The sequence below is a fragment of the Mauremys reevesii genome, linkage group 17 (assembly GCF_016161935.1).
Source record: "Mauremys reevesii isolate NIE-2019 linkage group 17, ASM1616193v1, whole genome shotgun sequence".
Classification (NCBI taxonomy): Eukaryota; Metazoa; Chordata; order Testudines; family Geoemydidae; genus Mauremys; species Mauremys reevesii.
Genome location: NC_052639.1, coordinates 8,619,635 through 8,627,803, shown reverse-complemented (window position 1 = coordinate 8,627,803; position 8,169 = coordinate 8,619,635). Strand labels below are relative to the sequence as shown.

Sequence of the window (8,169 nt, the reverse complement as noted above, 5' to 3'; positions counted from 1 at the left end):
AGAACTGCTGAAAGATGAACAGGAGGAGAAATCTAAGGCCAGCAGAGATAGGGACAATAAGGAGTTTTGAAACACTAAGTGGACGCAGGGGCTGAATGAGCTGCCCCCTCACATCTAGTGAGGAGCTGGGGGAAAGACTTCAGGAACAGACCGTGTTTGCATAGACACACCTACTCTGCCTAGGTATGCAGCATGATGGGGCCACTTTCCCAAAATGACCAGTTTTGGCTGGTGGCGGGTTACAAATCACTTTAGGATTGAGTGGAATGAAATGTTGTTATCCTTCCTGCATGAGTGAAGGGCAGCAGAACATACCTAGTCGGTCCTGATGGAGGGGTAGGTGGGTGAGGAATAGCTTTCATTGGACTGCATAGAAGCAATTGAGGACGTCACCCTAAACCAGTGGTCCCCAAACATTTCACACGGTGCCCTCTTAGCCATGGTGGAGGCCCCCCAGAAGCTGCGGTCGAGAACCAGGGCTGGGAGTGGGGCTGTGGCTTGCTGGGGAGAGGGGTGCAGACACAGGTAAGGGGGTCGCGGCTGGGCCGGGGACTCAGGCTCAGGCTGAGGGTAGGGTGGGCGAAGAGCTGGGACAGAGTGGGGCTGAGTGGGGCTCCCTCCCTGCCCTCCATGGGGGCTGGCTCAACCCTGAGGTGCCCCATGAACATTCCTCTGAGCCCCCCTAGGAGGCATGCCCCACATTTTGGGAATCACTCCCCTAAACTGACCCCTAGTCACTAAGCAGGGGCTAGTGATGCCAAAGCCCAGGGACATGGAGCTTTGCCAGAGTGGAGCCTGCAGGTCACATGCTGGGGGCCTGACCCAGGCTCCGTGCTCTGGGACAGCTCTGAACCAAACCCAGGCAGAGCCCTCATCAGTGTGACACCGCCCAGGGGACGCTCTCACTGGGGGAAACCTCCTTGCCTGCAGCACGTCCTGGGACTGACCTTGGACCTTTCAGCCCCCCTGTTCCATGCCAGGAGCTTCCTGTAGTGAGTCACCTTAGCAGGACACCGGGGAAAGCCTTACACCCCCCCTCCCCCGCCCGCAAAAGAGTCCTGCACCCCCAACTTCCACAATCACCAGTGACTCCGCCAGTGCTGTAAAACAGAAGGTTCATTAGGGGTCTGGAATCCAGCCTGGGAAAGTTCTGTGTTCGCACAGGAAGCAGGAAGATTCAGCAACGTCCATCTTGGGGGGACCCCGAACTCAGAGCCTGGGCTCTCCCGTCGAGTCCCCAACCCAGCAGACTCCTTGCTCCCAACAGCCCGACTCAGCCAGGCCCTTTCCCCTCTTCTGTCCTTTGTTCTGTTTCCCCGGTAACCTGCTCACCTGGCCTCCACCTCGTTCTTTGTTCTCCAACTCGTCCCAGCCAGCTGGTGTCTTGCAGCAGGTGCGCCCCGCCAGCGGTTGCTAGGAGACAGAATTTGTGGCCATTGTCTGGGCCCAGGCAGCTGGACAGCAGCCACACCTGCCCTTTGGGGGTCGCCGCAGAGTAAACACCCTTGTCCCAGCACCGAGATCAGTGGTCCAAAACTTTTTGAGGGTCAGGCCCCCCCTTACCCTTGTCCGTGCCCCCATGAGCCACACCTGGGAATGGGGCCACAGCTGTGGGGGAAGGGACGCAGACAGGGGTAAGGGGGCTGAGGCAGGGGCCAGAGCTGGGGCTGGAGGCAGAGACCGGCAGCAGAGCCACAGGTGTAGGGCTGGGAGTGGAGCCCTGGGAGCCAGGCCAGCAGCTGGGGCTACAGCCGGGAGCGGAGCTGGATGGTGCTCCCTCCCCACACACTCTGGGGGCTAGCCTGGGCCCCAGCTCCATTCCCCTGAGTGTTACTTCATTCCACCTGGCGGGATGCACCCTGCGTTTTGGACCTCTGATGTAGATAATCATGCAACAAATAGGGGAAACTGAGGCATGCACAATATGCAAAACATTCCGAAAATTCCCACTTCGTCACAGGGGTGTCAGTGGGGTCTGAGCTGGGCAGCAGCACAGGGAGAGTGGGGAGGTTTCCCTTTGGAAAAATTAAACTGCAAAACAGCCCCCTGTGTTCCCACAAAAGTGTCTCATTCATCCCTTATCCCCCTCCCCATGAAAATCTCCACCCCTGCCCTGGCCCACAGAGACCCCCTCACTCCAATGCAGATTTTTAACTTTTCTTACTTTTCCTTGGCCTTGTGCCAACATTGTTCCCATCAAAATCATCAAAGGCTTTACAATGAGAAAGAGAAAACAAACTAAATCAAACCCAAAGAAACCGCTATCGACCTCCCCACCACACACAGTTTGGGTCTGAATTTTCTATTGAAATGTTGAGACAATAAGACTCTCACTGCTATTGTCCAGAAACAAACCTAAGCCCCCCATGCAGTACCTGGGGCATCTGTGTCTGACCCATCAAGGCTTCAGCTCCTTTGGGGAGATTTCCAGCTGCCCAGTCCTGCTACTATTCCAGGGGAGCAAATCCTGGCTCCTGTCAGCATTTATCTCAGCCCCGTTCTGTGCATCACAGGTTTCTCTGGGAAAGGGCAGTGAATGGTTCTAGGGTCCAGCGATCCTCATTCAAATCACGCTAGAACCTGAGACTCCTTCCCCTTCCCCAGGCTGTGGGCGGGGAGGCATTTCACAGAGCTCTCAGGGCCATAGCACGTGGCTAAGGAGAGAGAAAAAGCCTCATACCCCCCTCTGCTCTGGGTGCTGGGTTTAGTCCTGAAGCCTCTGCCCCCCACCTAGTGCCTATGGCTCATCCCTGACCCTTGCTGCTGCTCCTTGCTATAGACTGTGCATCACAGGAGAGGAGCGGAGGCAGCGCAGGAGCTGTCTGGGGACACAGATCCAAGGCTTTGGGGAGACACATTGTCTGAGACATCAGAGCGCTGCAAACCCTGCAGCCACCCCCTCAATCCGGGGTCTGTTCCAGCCCTGAGTCTGGGCTACCGCGATCCCTCCCACAGAGCAGGGCGCCCACAGATAACAGCCTGGAAATAGGCATGTGACACTAACTCCTGCTCTCCCTGACAGGGCCTCCCCTAGACCAAGTGGCGTCCCAGGCAAGAAGTGTCTTCAGTGCCCCTCCACCCCCGCTCCATATGTTAAACCATTGAATACCTTGTTTTTTGTTGCATTTGTAGCTCATCGCATGATTTTGATGCACAATTTGATGCATGATTTTCTCTGTCATATAAAATACATTTTCATGCTAGGATGTGTAAACCTGTATTTATTCATGCCATATATAAGCAAATAAAAACAATCATTTCCTTTAAGCATATAGAAACTTTTTTAATTTTGACAGTAACTGAACTGTGCTAACATCTAGCAATGGAACTGTCACCAGCACAGGGTGGGCCGGTATTAAATAGTGTTACAGGAGTAGGCAGCGTTAGGATGTTAACCCTAGTGCTTTAGTTCAAAGGTCGCTTTTCTCGCCTTTCCCCTCCTGAACTAAAGCAGTGGAGAGATCCAAACGCTAGTTGATGACATTTCCAAGTGCTAAAATAGCAAGTGATGTCTGTCTTGCATTGGCCATTGTTGACTGGTGAGATGTTTATTGAGAATAAGTTTCAAGGTGAGAAGTGGCAGCCCAAAAAGGCCCCCTGCAGGTGCTGAAGTAGCTCAGTTGGGAGAGCATTAGACTGACCATCTAAAGGTCTCTGGTTCAATCCCAGGCTTCAACAGGTTCTTTCTGCAGCAGTGGGCTGTTTATTGGAAACACAGCAGTACCTTTACCCAATTCAAGTCCCTTGTTTTGGGCTCCTCTGCAGGAAAAGGCAGCATTGGCTTCTGCACCTATTTGGCCCACCTCAGCTTTCTTTCTTCTCTTGCTCTTTCTCAGCAAGGGGAAGAAAAAGCAGCTCTCCCTCAAGCTGGAGTCACAAGGGTGATGTAAGGACGACTTCCTGAGCCCCAGCTCCAGTCCTCTGCTCTTCCAGCTGACCCACTGAAGAGCTGCCGCCATGTTCTCCAGGTTCACCCCTCGGTGTGTGCCAGGGTGAGCACCACCAAAGTGCATGGAATTAGAGGGCAGGGCAGGGGAGCGCACTCTGATGGAGTTTCTGTAGTGTAGCGGTTCTCATGGTAACCTGACATGCAAAAGGGCCTCAGCCCAAAACCAGGCAGAAACATAGTGGCTTCCTTTTCCCAGCTCCCCATGCTGTCCAGCAAGGCGCTCCTCCTTCTGCCACTGGCCTGTCCCTGGGATAACCCCAACCCCGCACGATGGAGGGTGGTGACATCAGTGGACAAAGTACCTTAGCGTCAGCCTGGGGAAGCTAGAGGAGTTACACCAGTCACCTTTCGAATGCTTGTGGCTTGGCCTCCTCTGCCCTGGGAGGTTGGCCTGCGGAGGCCGGCTCCTCTGCGTTACTTGCCAAAGGAGGGAGTGAGGCGGGAATGGGGCAAAAGAGGAAAGTCGAGCTGAGGAAGGCAGGGCAGAAGCTCAGCGCCTCAGTGCGGCTAAGTGGGGTTAGTAGAGTGTCACCAGTCATTCTGCAAAGCCTGGGGAGGTGCGGTTGGCTGCTGGGAGGTAGAATCCTGTGCCTGCCTCTTGGCTTCCCAGGGATGGCTACTTGCAGCCCAGGAGAAGGACAGTTCTGGGTGAAAGGAAAAGGAGCAATGGTGAGTCCTAGTGGGCGGCTTTCTGGCAAGATGGTTTTCCGGTTTAGGCTTGGGAGGAGCCTGCGAGCTGTGGGTGGAGTTGTTCCAGTGAGAACCGCTGCTCTTGTCTCGCAGACCTGGGGGCGCCAGTGACAGCTTGAGGGGGCAGGTGCTGGCTTGAGTGACTGGGATATAGGGAGCCCCAGCCTGCCCCCCCGGGGCCAAGTCCACTGTTTGTCTCCTGCGTTGTGACATCCAGATTTAAATCTGCCCAGCATGTGCTGTGGCTCATGTATTAAGCCTTCCTGGCAGGCCTGGTTGTCCCCAAAGTAGCTCAGCTGGGAGTGTATTAGATTGAAGAGCTGAAGGTTTCTGGTTTGATGCCAGGCTTTAGCACCCCCCTCACCCTGAGCGTGTCATGCTGGGCTTTCTTCTGGGTGTGCAGCTGTGCCTTCAACTCACCAGTTTTCCTAATTTCAGAGGCAAGACTTGCAGAGGGCTTGTGGGGTCATGTGCCCCACCTGGGTTAGTTATCACCTGCTACATCATCTGGTGCTGCCAGCGCAGCAAGCAGGTGCCTGGGGCAGCCAACGGAAAGGGGAGGCACGTCCGGCTCTTCAGCGGCAATTTGGCCCACTCAGTCCCTCTCAAAGGGAAGAACTTGCTGCCAAAAATGGCAGAGCTGCCATCGATTGTGGATTTTTTTTTTAATTTTTTTGCCGCTTGGGGCAGGAAAAACACTGGAACTGGCCCTGCTCCATGGAAGACAAGTTGTTAAATCCCAGATGAGTGGAGTTATATCAGTTCTCAGCCTGAGTCCTTGGGTCTTAATCCTGAAGCTATGTCGGGTTCCTCTGGTGGGGGTGTGGAGCAGCCGTTCGTTTTCCTGTTCGCACTCCTCTGCGGTGTGAAAATCGGGGAGGGGAGGCAGAAGCCCCACTTCCCTCCTGAAATGACGCCCAGTGGGGGAAGCCAGGACAACAGGGTGGGGCGGCAAGTGGTGGCCAGACTCTCACCGCCAGGGTCTAGCCTAGCTCAGGGTCCAGCTCAACTTCCTCCCTGCGCCACTGGCCCCCAGTCCCCTTCCCCCACCAGGTCAACCTGGGCACTAGGGCAGGAACAGGGTGAGGCAGCAAGTCAAGCTGAGCAAGGCAGGCAAAAGCGAGTCTTGTCTTCATGGGCCGCTCCCAATGACGTCCTTTTTGTGTGCAACTGCTGCAAAAACATCCCTGACAGAGAAGCAACAGGCCAAAATATGCCTCCGAAGCTGCCAAAATAGCTCAGTTGGGAGAGGGTTAGACTAAAGATCTACAAGTCCCTAGTTCAATCCCAGACTCTAGCAGGCCCTTTCATTCTTCTTCGTGCAGTGGTGGATTCATTTTCTGGGAGCACAGAGGTGCCTGCACCCAAGGTGAGTCCCTGAGCTTGGGCTCTGCAGTAGGAAAAGATACTGTGGGCTGCTGGCCTGACCTTTAACAATGAGGGACAGGAGCTGTCTCTCCTACATGAGTAATTGGTGGACCCAATATGGCAGGAAGAGAGCAAGGCAGGGTGGCCCTCAGGAATGGTGCCAGAGGGCTGCTGGGCAGTGACAGGCAGGTATAGGGGATGAAAACTCTTCTGTGCAGCTGAGTGAGGGCAGTACCAGGGAAGGGGCATCTGTGAAAGTGGCTGTGTGGAAGGTGGAAGGGATTTGGGGGCCCAGGAGGAGGCACTTGATGTTCAGTGCCCTGGAGCAGCTGGGCTTGGACATGGTGGGTGTTTAGGAAATGCACATACATGACTCTAGGGTAGCTTGATGGGCAGAGGGTGATTGGAGGAAGGGCCCTTCCCTCTGGTCCTCTGGGCCAGGGAAGAATGATGGGGTTGGAGTCTTGTTCTTCACATTCGCAGTGCGAGTACAGAAGGTGGTGGAGCTGCGACCAGGGAGGGCATTACTGGTGGCTTTGTGCTCCATGGCACTGGTTATGGCTATATTAGTGCGTATGGTCCCCAGTTAAGGCGTGAAAGGAAAGTTCTATGAAGGAACTGGCTCCCTTCCTCTGGACCGCACGGTGTTTGGTGTCAGGGGGGATTTCAATTGTTGCACCGGCCTGAGGACTGCTGGTCCTGTTTTCCCGACCGTCAGAGGAAACTCTTCTATGATGAGCACTACCTGGCGCAGGTCTGTAGTGAGGTCGGCTTAGAGGACGTGTTTCTCCACAGTGGAACCAGTGGAGGGCGGGCGGTAGCCTCCTATTCCTCTGACTCGAGCTCACACCAGCCACAGAGGGGATACACCTTTCTGCGGGGACAGGCCAGGAGTCGCATTGACCGGATTTCCGTGAAGGAGAGCACGTCGACAGCGCAGTGCAGGGTGGAGCCAATGGACAGTTCGGATCACACAGCTCTCACCGTGTGCTCAATGTGGGCAATTCCCTGACCCAGGGCAGAGGATATTGGAAGCTGAACATCCAGAGCTTGCAAGATAAAGGAGCAGGGGGGCGAGGCCTGGTGGTGTTGGCAGAGTGGTAAAGCATCAGAGGATCCTATGGCAAACAGGGGGATTGGTGGGAGTCGGTGAGGGAGGAGTTGGCAGCTTTGTTCCGGCGGTCAGGGAAACAGTGCAACATTAAAGAAACCAAAGGTGCCAAGTCCTGCAGCATCAGCTGTGGAATTTCCACAAGAGCATCCAGGCAGGGGAGCCGGTCAGCCTGTGACTGAATGACCGGATCAAGCGACAGCTGCCCGAGTTCCGGGAGATGAGGCTGCAGCTGGCTGATTTGAGAGGGAGCACTGAGTGAAGGGAGGGGCGGCCTCCCCTGACATTTTTGCGGCCTGCAGGGACTCAGGGCAGGACCTGTGGATCCGGTGGAGCGGGACCACAGTGGATGGAGGAGGAGAGAGAGTCCCTCGAGGGAAGCCGCTGGTGGGAAGCAATAAGTGCAGAGTGCAAACCAGCCAAGAGTCACAGGGGTCTAGAAAATGAAATAGCAGCAGGTCCCATGGTGTAATGGGCAGCACTCAGAACTTTGAATCCTGGAATCTGAGTTCAAATCTCAGTGGGACCTCCTGGAGATATGTGATTTTGCTGCAAAGCCCTGGAGCTCAATGTGCTTGGTTACCCTCTCTCAGGGTGAACTAGAGTGAGTTTTTTCCCCTCCTGCTGGGTGACTGATGCCCACATAGCGGCTGGTTCAATGGGCTGGCCGCTATAGGTTGGGGTCCTAGAACTTAACAGTCTGGCTAGAGAGTCCTGTGGGTTCACCATATGGTTGTTTCTCGCTGCTTCACCTGATGCCCACAACTTTGGTCCCTGTAGCTGCCACACTTTTCCTCTTGCCCACATGGCATTTAAAGGAAGGAGGGCCAGGGCCAGGCTTCATAGTCAGGGCTAGGCAGGAGGGAGAAAGAGTCCCAGGCTGGAGCCCAGCACCTCTCCGCCTCTGGGCACCTGGAGCAGAGGTGGCTGGTGCTGACAGCTCCAAGGGAAGGCTTAAAAGCCACAGAGCAACCAAGAGCAGGGCAAGAGGAGGGGAGAACCATGCCTATGCGTGGCCAGCAGCATCCACAGAGACACCCAGCCAGGCTGC

The 8,169-nt window shown here is 55.2% G+C and overlaps 2 non-coding genes across 2 annotated transcripts; both read left to right on the top strand.

Annotated features, from left to right (window-relative positions):
• Window positions 1-3,605: 3,605 nt before the first annotated feature.
• TRNAV-GAC lies at window positions 3,606-3,678 on the top strand. Its single transcript has one exon. It is a non-coding gene; the product is annotated as a tRNA-Val (tRNA).
• A 3,897-nt stretch (window positions 3,679-7,575) lies between these two features.
• On the top strand, window positions 7,576-7,647 carry TRNAQ-UUG. The gene has a single exon. It is a non-coding gene; the product is annotated as a tRNA-Gln (tRNA).
• The last annotated feature ends 522 nt before the right edge of the window (window positions 7,648-8,169 follow it).